Genomic DNA, 12,768 nt, shown 5'->3' on the forward strand with positions numbered 1-12,768 from the left:
TGAACAGTATTGGAACAATTTGACAGAAGAAGAGCTGCATAACATTGACAACATGATGGAAACATGAGAAGCTGGCAGCAAATTAGCATAAGTTGTGTTGATGCACAAAATCAGCGAGGACTTTGGTACAACAGAAAGTGTTAAGTTTATGACCTTTGCTAGATTGCTCCGGTTACTAGTGTGGATAAGTATGTAAATGGATAGAGACAGGGAAGCAAACATAAGATGTACGTGATTCACCCAGATTGGCTACGTCCACGGAGTATAGGAGTTCTCATTAATTGTGAAGGGTTTACACAAGTACATAGGTTCAAGCTCTCCTTTAGTGAGTACAAGTGAATGATTTAGTACAAATGACATTAGGAAATATTGTGAGAGAATGATCTCTATTTATAGAAGAGAGTTTCTAGTTTCATTCTGACATTGACATGTGTCGTGTTGTGATTGGCTTCTGATGTTAACACACGTCGCACTATGATTGGCTTCTGATGTTGACACGTGTCGCTCTGTAATTGGCCTCCTGGTTGGAGGGAAACTCTTCTGGGTCCTTGATGGTATAACGTTGACCGGTGCTCAGTAGTTTCGAAATTGGTCAAGTATGGTACAAAAAGTGCTCCCCTAAGTTCCCGAGTAAGGGAAGCTCATTAGTTAGGGACTTGCAAGATCCAAGCCATTGAGTAATCATGAAACTTCTAAGTACCGAAGTGTGGTATTATTTTCACTTGCCTTATCTGTCTCATACTTAGATGTGACATTTTCTCTGGAAGTACTTTTTCTCCATCCAGGGGTGGGATCTTTAACCGATGAAGTTGCACAAGGTAATGTATCAATTTCACTTGAAACTTACTTGTAGTTTCAGGCTTGGTTAAGTGCGATACAAAACCCTATAGTAGGAGTCCCCCAAGTCGCCGAGGTAGGAGATTTGCCAAAAGAGGTAACAGACAGGGTAAGCAATCAGATTTCCAAGCAAGCAACCTGAATCGGAGGTTCGACTTCGGCTTTCGGTTGATTGTTTTCCTTCTCCCTGTGTCGTAAATAACAACAAGGATAAGGAGAAGCAAATGGAGAAAAGATGATATTAGATACTTTTGCTTTTGAAGAAGTAACTTTCCACAGGATTATTCTTGAACTGGGCTGGAGGGTTTTCTGGTTTCCTCCAGAGTATAAGGCCGACTCAAGAATTTGAGGGTCAAAACAAGTCCATCAAATCAAGAGTGCGTTCGACCTTGATGATATGAGATACTTTTGCTGTTAACTAAGTAATAGATGAATCGGCATGTGTTATGTTGCGCTTGTCTCCACATGCTTCCTTGTATCTTTCTCACTTGCCCTATTTGTTCCTCAGGCAGATGTGGTATCTTTTCTGGAAGCATAAGATGTTGAAGATGAGTACTCGAGAGCAATGCCAGGTAAGTAATCAGGCAAGGGGTTCAAGGCAGTCAGTTCCTGACTGGAAGCTTGATTCCAAGTGCTGACTGATTGCTCTTTTTCTTCTTGTCTTGCAGGTAAGAACAAGGGCAAAGGAAAAGACAGGGAAAAAGCATGATATGGGATACTCTTGCTTTTGACCTTGATGATATGAGATACTTTTGCTCTGGTGTGGCAGGTTTGCATAGGTATTATTGGGGGGAAGAAAGCTGAGTATTTCGAGAGGCTTCGTTGGGAGTTCCCTCTCAAATATGAAGAAGGGTTGAGCATTTTTGCAGGTCTGCCTGTCTGTGGAGGATGAAGGTCGACATATATAGGAGTTTCCCTAACAACAAGTAGTAATACTATTCCTTTACCCTTCTTGATCATAGTAATATAGTGGGAGCTACAAGCTTCACGTGTTTTAACTTTGTCAGAGCACTTTGAAAAAGTGGTATGTGGTATCTGGAAAGCTGATGTTGCATGTGAAGATTGCAGACAAGCTTTATCCAAGGAATCTGGCTCTCGAAGTTCGGATAGTAATGCCTCTTCAGTTTTCGAACAAGCAATCCTGTCGGGGATCTGTCTCTCAAGATTTGGAGAGCGGTGCCTCTTCGATTTTTTAGAAAGCAACCCTGTTGGGAGTCTGGCTCTTGAGATTCGGAGAACGGTTGATTTTTGAGAAAGTAATCATGTTGGGAGTATGGCTCTCGAGATTTGGAGAGTGGTTCCTCTTTGATTTTTGAGCAAGCAATCTTGTTGGGAGTGTTTTCTTGAATGTGAGTAAAGGTTGGGCATTTTTGCCAGTCTGCCTTGCCACGGAGTACGGAGGTTGACACACATTAGGACTTTCTAGTTATCAATCAGTGGTGCTGTTCCTTTACCCTTGTGGGTAATAGTAGGGTAGCTGGACCTTCAAAATTTATGTGTCTAAACTTTGTCAGAGATCTTTGGCAAAGTTATCTGTGGTACCCGATGAGCTGATGTTGCGTGTGGAAAGTGGTGCATCTTTGAAATCCGGAGAGTGGTGCCTTTTCGGAATCCGAAGAGTGGTGTCTCTTCGATTTTTGAACCAACGACCCTATTGCCCTTTCTTTTATCAGGGCACCAATTTTGTGCAAGGAGTACATTCAGAGAGTTATTGCTTGTAGGAATTTTCCCATTACTTCAGAGATTTATTGCACCTCATTTCTCCTTCATCATTTCTAAGAATGTCTGTCCCATCCAACCGTCGTTTTGACTTGAACTTTGGTGAAGAGGCAGCTATGCCTTCTCAAGACAACATATGGCGCCCATCCTTCTTATCCCCTACTGGTCCTCTTACCGTTGGGGACTTTGTGATGAAGAATGATATGACCGCTGCGGTGGTGGCCAGGAACCTTCTCACTCCCAAAGATAACAGACTACTTTCCAAACGGTCTGATGAGTTGGCTGTTAAGGATTCTCTGGCTCTCAGTGTTCAGTGTGCAGGTTCTGTGTCTAATATGGCCCAACGCCTATTTTCTCACACCCGCCAAGTTGAATCATTGGCGACTGAAGTGATAAGTCTCAAACAGGAGATCAGAGGGCTCAAGCATGAGAATAAACAGTTGCACATGCTCGCACACGACTATGCTACAAACATGAAGAAGAAGCTCGACCAGCTGCAGGAATCTGATGGTCAGATTTTACTTGATCATTAGAGGTTTGTGGGTTTGTTCCAAAGGCATTTATTGCCTTCGTTTTCTGGGGCTGTACCGCGTAATGAAGCTCCAAATGATCAACCTTCGGTGCCTCCTCCTTCTGGGGTTCTGCCTAATACTGAGGCTCCGAGTAATCACCATCTGGTGCCTCCTCTTTCTGGGGCTCTGCTGACTGCTGAGACTTCTTCTGAGCAACCTTTGTGAAGGCTCCCTCTTGTTTGTTTATTTTGATTAATGTATATGTACATATTTGTAACTTATCGGAGATGTCAATAAACAAGTTTTACTTCATTTTAACGTATTGTGTTAAATACACCAAGGCCTTCTTCACTAAGTTCTTTGAATTTTTCCTTTTGTTGAAGCTTGTATGTTGAAGCTTTATGAGTGAAGCATGTAGCTTGAGGTAGTGCTCCCTTAATTTCCTGAGTGAGGAAAACTTCTCGTTTGGAGACTTTAAAATTCCAAGTCACTGAGTGGTCATGAGACTTCCGAGTATCAAGGTGCAGTAGCATATGGTAGGAGTCCCCCAAGTCTCCGATCGAAGTAGTTGATGAATGAGGCATTTCCTTTCTAAGTGGTAGCCTAAAACTCCTTCTTCATATATATTTGTTATGAAAGTTGTTAGACCCAAAGAAGAGAAGGCCTAGGCAATTTTTTTTTTTTGAAATTTTTTTTTCGAATTTTCAAATTTTTGAATTTCCGAATTTTTGAATTTTTGAATTTCCGAAATTTTGAATTTTCGAATTTCCGAAAATATATATATATATATATATATATATATTTTTTTTTTTTTTTTAAAGCTTTGTAGGTGAAGCTTTGTAGGTGAAGCTTTGAGGTTGAAGCTTTGTTGGGCACCATGAATTGATTTTGCTTCACACTATCTTGATCAAGATAGTGTGAAGCTTTTGTAGGTGAAGCTTTTGTGTTGAAGCTTTGTAGGTCAAGCTTTTGTAGGTGAAGTTTTTGTGGGTCAAGCTTTTGTAGGTGAAGCTTTTGTGGGTCTAGGTGAAGCTTTTGTGGGTCAAGCCTTTGTTGGTCAAGCTTTTGTGGGTCTAGCTTTTGTGGGTGAAGCTTTTGTGGGTTAAGCTTTTGTGGGTTAAGCTTTTGTGGGTCAAGCTTTTGTGGGTCAAGCTTTTGTGTTGAAGCTTTTGTGGGTGAAGCTTTTGCAAGTGAAGCTTTAGAGTTGAAGTTTGTAGGTGAAGCTTTGGAGTTGAAGCTTTTGTTGGGTACCATGAATTGATTTTGCTTCACACTATCTTGATCAAGATAGTGTGAAGCTTTTGAGAATTTGTAGTTGTCCTCCATTGATGAAGCTTTTGTTGGTAAAGCTTTGGAGTTGAAGTTTTGTAGATAAAGCTTTGGAGTTGAAGCTTTATAGGTGAAGCTTTGGAGTTGAAGCTTTTGTTGGGTACCATGAATTAATTTTGCTTCACACTATCTTGATCAAGATAGTGTGAAGCTTTTGAGAATTTGTAGTTGTCCTCCATTGATGAAGCTTTGTTGAATTTCCCATTTTTTTTTTGGGAAACTAGAAATTTGAAAATGTGGGAGAGACAACATATACAAATTTTGCTTCCACACTGTTGAGCAAGAGATTGTGATGCAAGCCACACCTTGTAGTAGTCGAAGGTTTAGATGAACCATATAAATTGAATTTGCTTCGAAGGTCTGAGAATTGATGAAGCTTTTGTTGGCACCATAAATTGGTTTTGCTTCACACTGTCTTGATCAGGAGTGTGTGAAGTTTTTGAGAATTGTGGTTGAACTCCTTTGATGAAGCTTTTGTTGGCACCATAAATTGGTTTTGCTTCCCACTGTCTTGATTAAGAGTGTGTGAAGCTTTTGAGAATTGTGGTTGCCCTCTATTGATGAAGCTCTTGTTGGCACCATAAATTGGTTTTGCTTCACACTGTCTTGATCAAGAGTATGTGAAGCTTTTGAGAATTGTGGTTGAACTCCTTTGATTAAGCTCTTGTTGGCACCATAAATTGGTTTTGCTTCACACTGTCTTGATCAAGAGTGTATGAAGCTTTTGAGAATTGTGGTTGCCCTCCATTGATGAAGCTCTTGTTGTTAGCACCATAAATTGGTTTTGCTTCACACTGTCTTGATCAAGAGTGTGTGAAGCTTTTGAGAATTGTGGTTGCCCTATATTGATGAAGCTCTTGTTGGCACCATAAATTGGTTTTGCTTCACACTGTCTTGATCAAGAGTGTGTGAAGCTTTTGAGAATTGTGGTTGAACTCCTTTGATGAAGCTCTTGTTGGTACCATAAATTGGTTTTGCTTCACACTGTCTTGATTAAGAGTGTGTGAAGCTTTTGAGAATTGTGGTTGCCTTCCATTGATGAAGCTCTTATTGGCACCATAAATTGGTTTTGCTTCACACTGTCTTGATCAAAAGTGTGTGAAGCTTTTGAGAATTGTGGTTGCCCTCCATTGATGAAGCTCTTGTTGGTACCATAAATTGGTTTTACTTCACACTGTCTTGATCAAGAGTGTGTGAAGATTTTGAGAATTATGGTTGAACTCCTTTGATGAAACTCTTATTGGCACCATAAATTGGTTTTGCTTCACACTGTCTTGATCAAGAGTGTGTGAAGCTTTTGAGAATTGTGGTTGCCCTCCATTGATGAAGCTCTTGTTGGCACCATAAATTGGTTTTGCTTCACATTGTCTTAATCAAGAGTGTGTGAAGCTTTCTACGAGTTGTAGTGTTTGCATTGTTACAGATGGAAAATGTTTGAAGCAGATGCAAGAGGGCTGAATAGCTTGATCTTCGTATACCATACACTGAAGTTGTTGTTGGCTTGCAATAAGACTTTGTTGGTGACTATAACTCTTATTGGGCATAAGTGCTCCCCTAGTTGAGTTGTCAAGCTTGAGGGTTTTTGATTATTTGTGAATGCTAGGAGTTCACATGTACAAGTTGTACCACTTGTCTTCTGGTAGGTGGAATGAATGGTGAGTTGCTTTCATCACTTGGTTGGTGGTACGAAAGTGAGTTCATTCTTCCCCTGGTTGGTGGCATGTATGGCAAGTTGCCAAATGATATTAGAGTACGGGTTGTACATTTCATCACCTGGTTGGTGGCATGAAGGAGAGTACGGGTTGTACATTTCATCACCTGGTTGGTGGCATGAGTGGCAAGTTTCCAAATGATATTAGAGTACGGGTTGTACATTTCATCACTTGGTTAGTGGCATGAAGGAGAGTACGGGTTGTACATTTCATCACCTGGTTGGTGGCATGAAGATGAGTTCCTTTTTCACATTTCATCACCTGGTTGGTGAGAATAAGGGCAAGGTGTCTAGGCACATTGTAGCAAGTGTTGAATGACACAAAATATGTTGAACCTTTTCAAAGAACAGTTGGCTTATGTATGAATGTGTTGGAATGTATGATTGAACGAATATACTGTGAAGCTGTTCGTTTATTTGTATAGTCTTGTTGACATATACTTAGACTTTGTTTCATGTTGGAAGCATTCATGTTGAAGCTTTAAACCCGAGTGTTTCATTGCTAGGAATGTAAGAGGATTATGATCAAGTTGTCTAAATCACCTCTTTATTGAATTCATGCTAAATAGTCTTCGTTACATAGGATGTCGAACGGCTAAAGCTTAACACTTGTACAATGTGAGTTTACTTGTAATAGTACTTCAAGTGATTAGCATTCCATGGATGGCCAATGGTCTTGCTATCGGAGCTTCTAAGCTTGTAGGAGCCAGGGCGACTGATGCCAACAACTTTAAACGGTCCATCCCAGTTTGGACTAAGTGTTCCTTCACTCGGGACTTTGTCGCAGAGTAATCTTTTCTTTAATACCCAGTCCCCCACTTTGAAAGAACGAGGTTTGACCCTTGAGTCATAGTAGTTGGAGATGAGATGCTTGTAGGCGACATTCCTCAAGTGAGCCTGGTTTCTGTGTTCCTCGACTAGATCTAAGTTGAGGGTAAGTTGTTTGTCATTTTCGCTTTGCACGTAGTTCTGGACTCAGAACGTTGCTTGCTCAAAGTCAACTAGGACAACTGCCTCTGTACCAAAGGTAAGTGAGAATGGGGTTTCTCCTGTTAATGTCCGATACGAAGTACGGTATGACCAAAGAACTTGGGGTACAAATTCTGGCCAACAACCTTTAGCCTTGTCCAAGCTGGTTTTCAAAGTTCATTTGATTATTTTGTTGATTGCTTCAACTTGTCCATTAGACTGGGGATGAGCTGGGGAGGCAAAACATAAGTTGATGTTGAACTTAGAGTAGAATATATTGAACTTATTGTTGTCGAACTGTTGCCCGTTGTTAGTGATTATCGCATTAGGAATGCTGAATCTGCAAAGGATGTTCTTCCACACGAAGTCTTCTATTTTTGCCTCAGTAATGGTTGCCAAGGGTTCTACTTCGGCCCACTTTGTGAAGTAGTCAACTGCAACGATTGCATAGCGAACCTTGCCCATCCTTGCAGGAATTGGGCCGATCAAATCAAATCCCCATTGGGCGAAGGGCCAAGGGCTGATCATATGAGTGAGCGGCTCGGGAGGGGAGTGAGGAATAGTTGCATAGCGTTGACACTTATCATATGAGCGGGATATTCTGATGGCATCTTGGTGGAGTGTTGGCCAGTAATATCCTTGGCAAAAAGCCTTGTGTGCTAGGGATCAAGATCCAGCATGATCTCCGCAGACTCCTTCATGTATTTCCCGAAGGACAGTTTCCGCCTCTGCGAGCGTAAGGCATCTTAGGTATGGTAGGTTAAAACCCTGCTTGTAGAGTTGGTCATTAATGATCAAGTAACGAGTAGCCTTGTATCGAATCTGCTTAGCTTGGACTTTATCATTTGGAAGGGTGCCATGAGCAAAGAATCTATAAATCGGGGTAATCCAACTATCTCCTTGTTGTAAGTTGCACACTTCCGCAGCCATGGTGCTTGGTGTTACCAACAATTCGACCTGAATTTTTCTCCCAATCTTGTCTTCCACCGCTGAGGCGAGGCAAGCCAAAGCATCTGCATGACTGTTTGTTTGCCGCTCGAGGAATTTGGGTGATCTGGTATTGGAAGTGCTTGAGCAACAATTGTATTTGTGCCAGATATACTGCCATGGAGCTATCCTTAGCATCAGGCCAAACGTAAGCCTGCTAGGAGGGCTTCATATTCGGCCTCATTGTTCGACGCCTTGAATTTTAAACGAATAGCATACTCCATCGCCACTTTGTCAGGGGTCGTAAGGACTAGTCCTGCTCCACAATCTTGTTGGTTGAACGAGCCATCAACATATAGACTCCATGCTGGGGCTGTCGGTTCTATTTTCTAAGCTTCCGAGGGTAATGAAACCACTTCTTTAGGCGTAGAAACAATGTTAACAGGATATGTGAAGTCGACGATGAAGTCTGCCACTACTTGGCCCTTCTCAGCTGGCTTTGGTTGGTAGGAGCTGTCAAACTCACCCAATGTTATCGCCCATTTGATCATTCGCCCGGAAGTGTCAAGACTTTGGAGTATTTGTCGAAGAGGATGATTGGTAAGCACGATGATGGAGTGTGCTTGGAAGTAAGGGCAAAGTTTTCGAGCAGACATGACCAATGCTAGAGCCAATTTCTCAATGTTGGAGTATCATGTCTCCGCATCTTGTAAGGCATTGCTAGCGTAGTAGATAGGCCGTTCGACATTACCATCCTTTCGAATGAGAACGGAACTTACTGCTAAAGCCGATACCAATAGATAGATAATGAGACCGTCACCAACCTCAGGTTTGGAGAGCAAATGGGCTTTACTCATGTAGTCTTTGAGGTTTTTGAATGCTTCAACACATTCATCAGTCCATGTAACGTACTTCTTACTTCCCTTAGGTGCTTTGAAGAAAGGAGCACATCTGTCTGTGGCCTTAGAGATGAACCTAGTTAAGGCTGCCACATTGCCAGTAAGGCTCTGGATGTCTTTTGAAGTTACCGGTTCCGTCATGTCCAGGATTGCTTTGATCTTCTCGGGATTTGCCTCAATGCCTCGTTGACTTATCATGAAGCCTAAGAGTTTGCCAGAGCCTATGCCGAAGGCACATTTGTTGGGGTTCAACCTCATTCGATACCTCTTCAGAATGGTGAAAGTTTCAGATAGGTTGGTGATGTGTTGGTCAACATGTTTGCTCTTAACTAGCATATCATCAACGTAAACTTCCATGCTCTTCCCAATCTGTTCGGCGAACATTGAATTGACCAGTCTCTGATAAGTCGCTCCTGCATTCTTTAGGCCGAAGGGCATGACTTTATAGCAATATAGTCCCCTGTCAGTAGTGAAGGCTGTGTGTTCTTGGTCCAGAAGGTTCATGAAGATTTGGTTGTATCCTGAGTAAGCATCCATGAAGCTCAAGAGTTCACACCCTGTCGTAGAGTCTATAAGTCTGTCTATGAGAGGAAGAGGAAAGCTATCATTCGGGCATCATTTGTTTAGGTCGGTGTAATCGACACATTCTCCACAAGAGCTTTTGGAACAGGAGACTTTCCTTGGTCGGATTTTTCTTAACAAGGACAACATTTGCTACCCACGTTGGATAATTGACTTCACGGACGAAGCCTATGCCTTTGAGTTTTTCAACTTCTGCCTTCATTGCCTCGTACCGTTCAGAGTCATAAGATCTTCGCTTCTGTCTCACTGGCTGAGTCTTGGGGTCAATACTTAAGCGATGACAGATTATATCGGAAGAAATGCCTGGCCGGTCCTCGTATGACCAGGCGAAGACCTCAATGTTCTCTTGCAAAAAAGAAATCAATGCCAACCGAATGGGTGGTGACAAGGTGGTACCAATCTTTACCATGCGATCCGGATAATCTTTTGAGATAGAGACCTTCTCCAACTCTTCAGCGGGTTGTGCTTGCTGGGTGAAAGAGTCATCTTGAGAATCGTCAGGTTGACTGTTACCACCATGAAGATCCAAGTTGGCTTCATCTTTGCTGGTTTTTATGACTTGGTCATGTATAGAAAGGGTTTCCTTGGGCATATGCAGGTGTTGTTGCTTGACCGAAGTGTTGTAACATGATCGTGCACTAAGTTGATCTCCAATGATGTAACCATTGCCATAGGGGGTTGGAAATTTCATCAACAACATATGTGTGGATACCATGGCCTTGAGATCACTGATGCCTGTGCGTCCAAAGATGACATTGTATGTCGTTGGGCAATCAACCACCAGGAAGTTAGTGGTAATGGTAGCTGTGTAAGGGCCTGTACCAATGGTGGAAGGTAAGTGTATGCTTCCCAAAGGTTGCACGATATCACCAGAGAAGCCTATCAGAGGGGAAATCGAGCGGTCGAGCAAATGTTCAGCTACATTAAGTGCCTTGAAAGCTTCAACAAACATGATATTGACCGAAGCCCCCGTGTCTCCCAGGATTCGTCGTACTTCAAAGTTGGCTATGTGAGCTTCCACGATCAGTGGGTCGTTATGAGGGTAGATGATACCTCTTTCTTCCTCAGGGTAAAAACATATTGGATCCCAGTTAGGCTTTTGATACTTACCTCCCCTGATGTCTTCCATGTGAAACACTTGGTGGCCAGACCTTAAAGCTCGTTCACTATTTTTCATGGCCCTGTTGGAAGATTTAGATATGGGTGTGCCACCACTTATGGAATATATCACATTTACCTGGCGTTGGTTACGGTTACCCCTTGGAGGGTAAAGGAGGAATTGATCAATTTTTCCTTCACGTGCCGAAACTTCAATATGATCACAAATGGTGATACACTTCTCACCATCATGGCCGTTATGCTCGTGGTAGCAGCAAAACGTGCCCGTGTTCTTCGTGGGCTTGTAATCCGGGTGCCTCGGTTTTGGCTTCGGCATCAAGTGTGCTATGCTGGGGTAAATGGCCACGCATGTGGCGTTCAAATGTGTGTATGCCTCATACCTCAAGGTAGGGGCTGTCCTGACACGTGCTTGACCCACTGTGTTGACTACCTGGGGTCGGGGATTATCATGGCGATACCCTTGGTTATCACGATAGTTTCCCTTACTCATTTTACTAAAATGAGACTGGTGAGGATGGAAATCCTTCCTTTTGCCTTGAGATTGAAATGTCTATTGACTTGGCAAAGTATTAAGTAAGGCAGGGGGAGGCACCGATGCCGTTTGGAAGGCCGAGGTTTTCTCATTTGGTTGGATCTGGCTTCCACTCCCTACTTGCTGATAAGGGTTGGTTGTGGGGGTTTCCCTTGATATGTTCTTGCCTCGGCGGAGGCATGGTTGTAAGCCTGTGCCATCACCTCAGAGTAAGTCTTCCAAGTGTTGGCATTGATCATGTACTTGAAGAAACAATCATGTAGGCCTGCCGTAAAGGCCTTGAGGGCGGTCTTGTCATCTGCCTCAGCGCAACGAGAATAGTCATGGCTGAAACGACCAGCATACTTTCGTAGTGACTCGTCCGACTTCTGGCAAATAGTGTACAAGTCATCTGCAGAATGCAAGTGATCGGTCTGGAAGATGTGTTGAGAGACAAACAGTTTCCTCAGTTCGTCAAATGAGTCTACTGTCTCAGGTGGAAGACAGTAATACCAGTTTAGAGCTCCGCCAGAGAGGGTGGAGGGGAAAAGAAGACATCGCTCTTTGTCGGTGTGCATCCAATATGCCATGGTAGACTCAAAGAGGTTAAGGTGTTCAATTGGGTCCTCCCTTCCAGTATAGAGTTGTAAACCAAGCTTTTGTTTTGTTTTCGCTTGAAGGGGGGTGTCAAGGATCCTCTTTGTGAGAGGGCCAGGCCTGGGTTGGTTCCAGTCAGGTATCTCGGCCTGACGTTCGGCTTTCAACTTGTTTACTTCCTCAATGATCTGTAGGACAAGGGGGTCTTGAGTGGAGTCATGTACCACTGGGATTTTCTTTGGACTCGCCGTACTGACTTCTAGGAAGTAAGAAAGTTTGAGCAAAGGCGTGGATTTTTCCATCGCCTCTTGGAAGTAGGAAAGTTTGAGCAAGGGCGTGTGATTTTTCCTTGGACTCGCCATACTGACTTCTAGGGCGAGTCTGTCGGAATACCTCAGAGTCCCATGTACCTTTATGTTCCTCTAGGACATGTCGTTCCTTCCCTAGATTGGCAGCTGGCCTAGGTCGTGGGAGGGGACCGAGTCTTTCAGAAACCCTTGGGTCATTGATCTTCGAGCATATGTGGAGGAGATTCTCTCGACGTTGCTTTAAGAAGTCTCGGCAGTCACGATAAACGGCTTTCGATCTTTCCAACCCTTCTGCAAGGAGATATCTTCCTCCACTTCTCCTGCTTCAGGTCGAAACAGCTGGGTTGAGAGAAGTCTCATGTTGATCAATGTTTTGATGATTAGCTTGCTCCTCATTAGGGATACCCATGTCGAATGAAGGTGACCCTCCGTGTTGGTGGGGCACCGGATAATGGTTGATGTCCACAGGGGCAATAAGCTCGCATGGTTGAGTACGTATAGTTTCATGGAACGTCTCAAAGAGCTTCTCATACTGCTCCTAGAGGACCTTATTCTTCATTGCTATCTTGTTGTTTTGAGCTTCTAGCTCATCGACTATAGCTTGAAGAGCAACCCTCATTCCTTCATTCTTTCGTTGCTTCACACTAGGTGTAAGAGGGGTGTCATTCTGTGTGCTGTGGCTTCCTTCGCTCTCCATGTTGGAGAGGGATGCCTGGTCAAAAGAGATTGTACAAATGGTGGAAACCAA

The sequence above is a fragment of the Malus sylvestris genome, chromosome 9, assembly GCF_916048215.2.
Source record: "Malus sylvestris chromosome 9, drMalSylv7.2, whole genome shotgun sequence".
Classification (NCBI taxonomy): Eukaryota; Viridiplantae; Streptophyta; class Magnoliopsida; order Rosales; family Rosaceae; genus Malus; species Malus sylvestris.